Source organism: Panthera uncia, chromosome D1, assembly GCF_023721935.1.
Source record: "Panthera uncia isolate 11264 chromosome D1, Puncia_PCG_1.0, whole genome shotgun sequence".
NCBI classification, from domain to species: Eukaryota; Metazoa; Chordata; class Mammalia; order Carnivora; family Felidae; genus Panthera; species Panthera uncia.
Genome location: NC_064808.1, coordinates 47,215,269 through 47,224,042, shown reverse-complemented (window position 1 = coordinate 47,224,042; position 8,774 = coordinate 47,215,269). Strand labels below are relative to the sequence as shown.

The window sequence follows — 8,774 nt, the reverse complement described above, 5'->3', positions numbered from 1 at the left end:
TTTTCTTTCTTTTTTTAAGCATGCTTCACACCCAGGGTGCAGTCCAACATGGGGCTTGATATGAGAAAATCAACCAGTTCTCCAGAAAGTTTTGAGTACTGAAAGGAATGTTTTAAAAAACATGATGGGAAGTTTTTAAAGGAGGCTGGAAACGTCAAGCCTATTTAGGAAATTGGGGAAATGGTCCAGCTTTATCTAAGAGCTTGAAATAGCACTGAGTGGAAGTGAAATATTTTTAAGCCATTAATTTGAGATGTAGTAAGATGGAAGACAGGTGATTGGGGAAAATCTGAACATTATGAATGGCGTTGAATACCACGTGTACTTCAACTCCGTTCTACAGTCACTGGTAAATACTATTAACACAAAGTATCATTACCTGTGACAAAATCAGAATTAAGGTTTTTTCTCTCAATCAGGTTAGAATTATAGCACCCTATCCACCACCACCAATTTTTCAACCACTCAGAAGGTTCTGGGGATATAAAGATATCCTATAATTGCAATCTACAACTAACTACAGGGTGATTTTTAAATTATTTTTGAGATTCTGTATTATACTGTGTTTTAATGAGTAGACTGAAGGCAAGGGACTCAGTAGTATAACTGGCTAAACTGCATAAAAGTACAGATTCTTTTAATGACACTTCTGTTTATACAAGTATAACATCCGGAAGGTACTGAAAGATTAATTAAAACATCTTGTTTTTCATCCAAACTCTCCATCTCTGTGACAAAGGGAATGTATCCATTGGGCACAAATTTGTTTTGTAAGCCTATTCCTCCAGCTTCAAGTAACCTAATCTAGTTTTGTGTCACATTTTTCATCTTTACAAGGGCGTAAAAAATAGTAACTACTTTAAATTCCTAAGCAATACGTATTCAAAATAAATTCAAAGTCCTATTTACCTTCTAATGGAGTTTGGGCACCGATTATGCAACTGTGCCTTGGTTAGGTAACCCGGCGGGCCGGTGAGTCGGCCTCCACACCCCGCCAAAAAAAAATGTAACGTTAATGTCTCAAACTAGACTCCACAGGCTAGCTACCTCTAACACTCTAACATCCTTTTGCTTTAATCCTTTAGCCATAATCACCATTTGAAATCCAAGACACTAAATGAAACACCATACAGCTCTCTCCAGTTTTTCTAAGCAGGTCACAAAAGTGTTAAATCCATCAGCCACCTTATTCTCTTAGTAACCCCCTCATTCTACACCTATAATGCTCGGTTTAACACATCTTGAGTCTTCACACCATCTCATCTTTACACAGCTTTGTCAAAGCAAATAAACACTGAATACTCCTGAAAACACTAGTATTTCCAATAGTTTAGAAAAAGTCTGGGTTGAGAGCTACAAAAAACTATGACCTAAACTTCACAACTAATTTGTATTCATTCTTAACGGTTTGGGGGAGCCCAAGTCAATGTTTTTCCCACCCTTTCAACTTTCCTTTAATTAGCAACACATACAAAAGGGAAAGTAAAAAACGAGGGTAGCGACACCAATACAGACTTAAGATTTTTAACGTAAACAACATGAAAGCGCAAAAGCATCCGAAGGGTCTCCCAGCAGAGTCTAGGACTACCGCCCCGTTCGTTGCCGAGCTCCCTCGCAGTTTCGGCAAGGGCAGGAGGCCCACTCTCCCACCGAATGATGATGCCCCGGAGACTTGAGAAGCGCAGGCAGGCCTAGCAGCCAGGGACCGGCACACAGCAGCTCTTGGAAAACAAAGCCGTCGCCCGAAACCAAAGGCCTCAACTGGCACCGAGAGCCCCCAGGGAGCGGTCAGGCGTCTTATTCTGTACTAGCCCTCCCCACAACCTCCCTCCTAACGGGGCGACACTCGGCAGTCGCTAGGCAAAGCCCAACCAGTCTCCAGAACGCACTCCAGCAAGCCCACCGGGAGAGCCAAGGCCACCTCCTAGCCCCTGTGGGGAAAATGGCGCCTGTCACCCCTTCTCCCTCCCGGCTAGTCACAAGGACCATCCTCCCTCCCTCGCTACAAAATGGCGCCTCCCGCTGAGGCCCCAGAATCGGCATAAATCACTTGTCAACGAGGCGGTGTCGGTCTAGGATGAGCGGTTCTGCCAACCAGTCAGACACAGGAACTTTGATTCCGCACTTTGCACAAGCCACTCAGGCGCTAGCTGCAAGGCCAGACGAAACTGACGTCAAGAAAAGGAGGCGTGAATAAGGCGGTCTCCTTTCGCGTCGCCTTAATTTGAGCCAATGGCAAGCAGGAAGCGTCTTGTGAGCGACGTAATGCCAGCCCAATGGAGGCTGGGGGCGGGCCTCAGACTGGCTATGCGGGTTACGGGGCCTGGGGGCCGGGCGGCTGTTTCCTGTCCTGGTGCATGGTGGTCGGACGAAGGAATTGTTGGAAAATTTTCTCGGAGGTTCGTATATAAATGTGTTTTTACCCAGTGTGCATTATTCTCCGCCCGGCCGCCGCCCTCAGCGCGGCGGCGCGGGCCCGCTCGGGCCCGGGCTCTGACTCCGGCTGCTCAGCCTTCGCCGCAGGCCCTGCCGATCCTACGGCCGGCCTCGGTAGCGGCGCCTGGGCAGAAGCGGAGTTTATTAATAACCCGCGGCCGCCACTCTAGGGCGGCGGAGCTTTTCTCGCTGAGAACGCAACCTCCCCCCCCCCACCCCAACCTAGTGTCTGCGCGGTGCGCCCCGCCTGTTCCCCTCAGGGGACCGCCGAGGGGGAGGGAGTGAAGGAGGGGAGGGTGGAGCCCTCGGGAGCCTGGAGGCGCTTCTCGGCTTGACCTCCGCGCGGGGCGAGTCCCCAGACGCCGCCTAGGCGAAGCTCCTCCGGCTGGGACGCCGAGGCACGGTCAGCTCCAGGCCCCAGCCCAGCCTGGCGCCGGCGGCAGGACTGGCCAAGGGCCCTCTCGGGATCCTGCCTGCGGATCGCACCCAGAATTTCGTCCCGCCCAGATCGTGCACAGATTTCTTGTTTTCTCACTTTTTTTTTTCTTCCACTTTTAGATTACTGAGGCCTAACATGGAATATTGGAAATTGTCAGTTTTCCTTGCCCTTTTTTCTCGGTTTTGGCCAGAGTTAACGAATCTTTCAGTTGCTTTGTACTATGTTACCGTGGAACGGGAACCAATTTTTATTCCCTCCGCTTTTGCTATTTTGAACATTTTAAGTGTTTTAACCGCATTAACGAAGTTAAGCAAAAAATAGGAAAGAATACCATTGCTAACCCCATTATATTTGTTTAAAATCAACTTCAGCCGTTGCTTTTAGAAGTGTCTAATCAGCTGGTATAATAATGAAGTGGGGATGTGGTGAAAAATTGTAGGTTCAAAGTTGTCCTTTGGGTGATACGTGTTTGCTGAACTAAGAAAAATCTGCAGTTAACAGAAATCTGCAGTATTTAATACTTGCTCTTAGTGCCTAGTTTAAGTTCATTGTTAAAGTGTCTAGTAAGAATAGATGATCAGATCACTAAATACGATGCATAACTAATTTCTCCAGGCGTATTTTGACTACTTAGGAAATTAATTATTTGGCCATCTACAAATACTTGGCTGTTTTTTCTATAGCCCCCTTTTATTTTTTTAAAATAATATCTTTATTGATATAACTTACATATCTTACACTTCACCCATTTGAAGTATGTAATTAGGTAGGTTTAATAAATTCACAGTTGTGCTACCATCACCACAATCCATTTTAAAACACGTTCATCACTTCAAAATGAAACTGTACCGGTTAAGTTACTCCTCATTTACCCATAAACCTTCCCCAACCACTAATCTACAGATTTGCTTACTCTGAACATTTTATATAAATGGAATCACATAGTATGTGGGCTGTTGTGACTTTTTTTCACAGCATAATGTTTGCAAAGTTCATTAATGTTTTAACTTGTGTCAGTACTTCATTTCTCTTTATTGCCAAGTATTATTTCATTGCATGGACATAAGTTTTATTCATCCATTCATCTGTTGGTGGACATTTGGGTTTTCACTTTTTGTGATGCATAATGCTGCTGTGAACATTTGTGTACAAGTGTTTGCGTGAACATGTGTTTTCTATTCTCTGGTATAAGTACCAAGGAGTAGAATTTCTTGGTTGTATGGTAACTCTGCTCAACCTTTTGAGGAACTGTCAAACTCTTCCAAATTGTCTGCACCATTTTATATTCCTCTCAGCAGTGTTTGAGTGTTCCCATTATTCCATATCTTGCCAACCCTTGCTATTCTCAGTCTTTCTGATGGTAGCCTGGGTATGAAGTGGTATCTCTTATTGACTTGCATTTCCCAGTGGCTAATGGTGTTAAGCATTTTTTCATGTGTTGATTGGCCATTGTGTATTTTCTTTGGAAAAATGTCTATTTGGATCTTTTGTCCATTTTTAAATTGGATTGTTTATTATTGAGTTGTAAGACTTCTTTACATAAAAGTCTTTATCAAATAGATGGTTTGCAAATTGTCCATAGCCCTTTGCTATAAGTTGGGATATTGTTGTGAAGTGAACATTCATCACATTCTTCATGGAAAGATGACCTAGCTGGATTGCAGAATTATGCCTCCAGTATTACTTTAGCTTATATTTATAAAACGTATGCAGTTTATGATCATGTAAGGAGAACTTTCTGAGGCCTGAGGTCTTCATTACTTAATTTTGAAATTTTTATATAGGTTTTTTTATGTTTATTTTTGTTTTTTAAAGTTTTTATTTGTTTTGAGAGAGCAAACAAGAGTGGAGGAAGGGCAGAGAGAGAGGTTGAGAGAGAGAATTCCTAGCAGGCTCTGCACTGTCAGCATAGAGCCTGATGTGGTGCTCAAACTCACCATGAGATCACGACCTGAGCCGAAATCAAGAGTCAGATGCTTGACTGACTGAGCCACCCAGGTGCCCCAAGTTTTTGTTTTTGTTTTTTTTAAATCTGAGGTTTTACTTAGTTCTGAGTCTTTTTGCTCCTGCTTGGTTTCAGGACATAATGATTTCTTAAAGACTTGGGTTGTGTTCTGTCCTTGCTCCTTCCTATGCTTAATTTGCATTTATTTTATTTTATTATTTTTAAAAATTTATTTACTTTGAGAGAGAGAGAGTGCAAGCAGGGTAGGGGCAGAGAGACAGTGAGAGAGAGAATCCGAAGCAGGCTCTGCACTGCAAGCACAGAGCCCAACACGGAATTGGATCTCAGAAATGTGAGATCATGACCTGAGCTGAAATCAAGAGTCAGACGCTGAACCAACTGAGCCACCCAGGTGCCCCTAGGATAGTGTTTTAAACTTTATTGTACTACCAAAATGATTTTGCTTTTAAGATGGATTTAGACTGAGAAAGCTCCCTCTCCCTCATAAAAAAAAAAACAAACCAGAAAACAATAAAACACTTTTATCCACAGTTTTCCATAAATCTAATCCCAATTTAAAACTATGCTGCAGTGGGAACTCTGCAGTCTGTGGGAATAACTTGTCCATTAATGTGTAGACACAGGCATTTAACTCCAAACTACTTTTGTGTGGGTGTGTACCTAAAATTCCACTTTACTTAGCACTTAATTTCAGCTAGGCACTGAGTTAAATGGTTTGTTGAGTGGCTTACATATATACATAAAACTATTCATTATGAACCTAAGGCAAATACTAGAGTTCTCCCTGTTTTGCAGGTGAGTCAACTGAAGTTTGGAGTAACTCGTCCAATTATTACACAACAAAGTTAGGACTTGAATCAATGATTGGCTCAAGCCTAGTCTCTCAGCTGAGTTATTCAGTAACATACCAAGTACCTACCTCTTTAACTTCTTTACATTTTAAAATATAAGATGTCTGGGGGGAAAAATAAGGTGTCTGTAGCTCTAGAATGATAAAATATTTTGAGTGCTGTACATAACCTGGCATAGCAGGGATATTATTGTGTTATTTATGCACATCTTTATTTTTTAAAAATGGTTTAATGTTTATTTTATTTATTTATTTTTTTAAATTTTTTTTTTTTTCAACGTTTATTTATTTTTGGGACAGAGAGAGACAGAGCATGAACGGGGGAGGGGCAGAGAGAGAGGGAGACACAGAATCTGAAGCAGACTCTAGGCTCTGAGCTGTCAGCACAGAGCCTGATGGAGGACTCCCAACTCATGAACTGTGAGATCATGACCTGAGCCGAAGTCAGACACTCAACCGACTGAGCCACCCAGGTGTCCCGATTTTTGCACAACTTTAACGATGGATGCCTTTGGCCATGTATTGAAAAATAGAGATCTTATATATAGTGTGGATGTAATGGTCACAAGAAGTTGGAATTATTAAAATTAATTGCAGTTTACATATGCTATATACACACCCAATACAGTAGCATATGATAAAAAGTGTGGCACCATGAAAAGAGCATTGGAATAAAAGACGATGTAGTCTTTAGTCCTGTCTCAGTTAACTAGCCATGTCCTTATACAAATTGTATTCATTTGGTCAACAAATATTTAGTAAGTGTATACTATGCGCCAGGCATTCTTATAGGCACTGAGAGTTCAGAGGTGAACAACATAGATGGAGGCCCAGCCATGATGGAACTTAGAGTTCACTTAGAAATTCTGTTAAGTACTATTGAAGGAGCTAGAGTTCTGTGGTAAAGAATAAGGGGATGGTGGTAGAATGGATATTTTAGATAGGTGACACAGTATGTGCTAAAGCAGGAAGGTCAGCATGGCTGGATGTATACAATGGAGGACGTTTGTAAAGCACTGTGCAACATGAATTATGTTAAACTCATTAGATATGTATTGAATACATAACTTTTTTTTTAAGTAGGCTTCATGCTCAGCCCAGAACCCAGTGCAGATCCTGAACTCACCACCCTGAGATCAAGACCTGACCTAAGATTGAGTTCAATTCTTAACAGACTGAGCCACCCAGGTGCCCTGAACATATAATCTTAGGTGTCAAGATTTTAAAGACCCATAGGACACAGTACCTACCTTAGAAGGCTTGTAGTCTAATTGGGCAGACTGGATGTGGAGATTAAAGTTTTGGACTTTAAAAACTTTAAAGTTTTTAAACTTTAAAGGAGGGGTGACTCTGCGGCTCAGTCAGTTTAAGCATCCAATTCTTGGTTTCGGCTCTGGTCATGATCTCAGGGTTTGTGAGTTTGAGCCCCTCTGAGCTGACAGTGCAGAGCCTGCTTCGGATTCTCTTTCTCACTCTCTTTCTGCCCCTCCCTTGCTCACTGTCTCTGTCTCTCTCAAAAAAAAAAAAAGAAGAAGGAAAATAAAGACTGTAAGAGGAGAGAGGAGCAGTAGATAACGAAACAAGCCTTACAGTCACAAACAAGGTTCATAGACCTCACTTTCCTCACCTGTAGAAAGAAAACTGGCATGTTTTGGGGTGCCTGGGTGGCTCAGTTGGTTAAGCATCCAGCTTCAGCTCAGGTCATGACCTTGTGGCTTGTGAGTTGAAGTCCTGCATCAGGCTCTGTGTCGACAGTCAGAACCTGGAGCCTGCTTCGGATTCTGTGTCTCCTCTGCCCCGCCCCTGCTTGTGCTCTGTCTCTCTCAAAAATAAAATGTTAAAGGGGCGCCTGGGTGGCTCAGTCGGTTAAGCGGCCGACTTCGGCTCAGGTCATGATCTCGCGGTCCGTGAGTTCCAGCCCCGCGTCGGGCTCTTGCTGACAGCTCAGAGCCTGGAGCCTGTTTCAGATTCTGTGTCTCCCTCTCTCTGACCCTCCCCAGTTCATGCTCTGTCTCTCCCTGTCTCAAAAATAAATAAACGTTAAAAAAATAATAATAAAAAATAAATAAAAAATAAAACGTTAAACCCCCCCCCCACACACACACACACAAACTGGCATATTTTGAGTACATCTGAAGTGCTAAGGGCTTTATATACATTGTTTCACTTTTTTTTTTAACATTATTTTACTTCTGACAACAGTCCTATCAGACGGGTATTCTCCCATTTTTTCAAAAGAGAAAATGGGAATTCAGCAGCAGGTTAATTGCCTAGGAGCTGAGCAAGGAGTCAGATGTTAGAATACCAGCAAATTATTAAGCCATATACAGTTGGAATCTATGATAATAAAAATGTGACTAGTATCCATAGTGACCTGGGCTCCAAGCCAAATAACAGCAAATACTATAGGATTCAAATGATGACTGAGATCTGGCTAGTTGGGTACAGAGGCACCATGGAAGAGCTGGTGACAATTAAAAGCTCTTCCCTGTGCCTAGACTGCTCTTTCTACTCTTCCTATTCCTAGGAAATGTTTACTTATCTTTTTATGCCCAAATTTCCATGTCATCATCTTTGCATCCCTGAGGAAAAGTTAGGTGCTCCTTACTCTGTTAATGCCTCTGTTTATAATAACTTTTTTAAAAGTAGTTTTATTTTTTAAAGCCATGAGAGTCATACATGGTAAATATTTTTTTTTAACTTATAGACTGTGTACAGTAAAAATTAAAAGTCCCTTACCCACTCCACCATATCTCCTAATCCCATTTCTGGGAGGTAACCACTTGAATTTTCAAATGTATATACAAGCATATGCAGATGTTTATATACATTTAAAAAAATTTTTTTTAACATTTATTCATTTTTGAGAGAGAAGGAGAGCGTGAGCAGAGGAGGGGCAGAGAGAGAGGGAGACACAGAATCCGAAGCAGGCTCCAGGCTCCGAGCTGTCAGCACAGAGCCCGACACAGGGCTCGAACTCACAATCTGTGAGATCATGACCTGAGCTGAAGCCGGACGCTCAACTGACTGAGCCAGCCAGGCGCCCCTACATACATTCTTAAAAACCTGAACGCAGTCATACC

General features: G+C 42.4%; 1 protein-coding gene across 2 annotated transcripts in view; it reads left to right on the top strand.

Moving 5' to 3' along the window:
• Positions 1–2,293: 2,293 nt before the first annotated feature.
• Positions 2,294–8,774, top strand: part of ZNF143 (zinc finger protein 143) — a 55,148-nt gene continuing 48,667 nt past the window's right edge. For both annotated transcript variants that reach the window (XM_049650331.1, XM_049650334.1), the window contains exon 1: positions 2,294–2,399. The gene's annotated coding sequence lies outside the window, so the exon portion shown is untranslated. The remainder of the gene's footprint in view (positions 2,400–8,774) is intronic.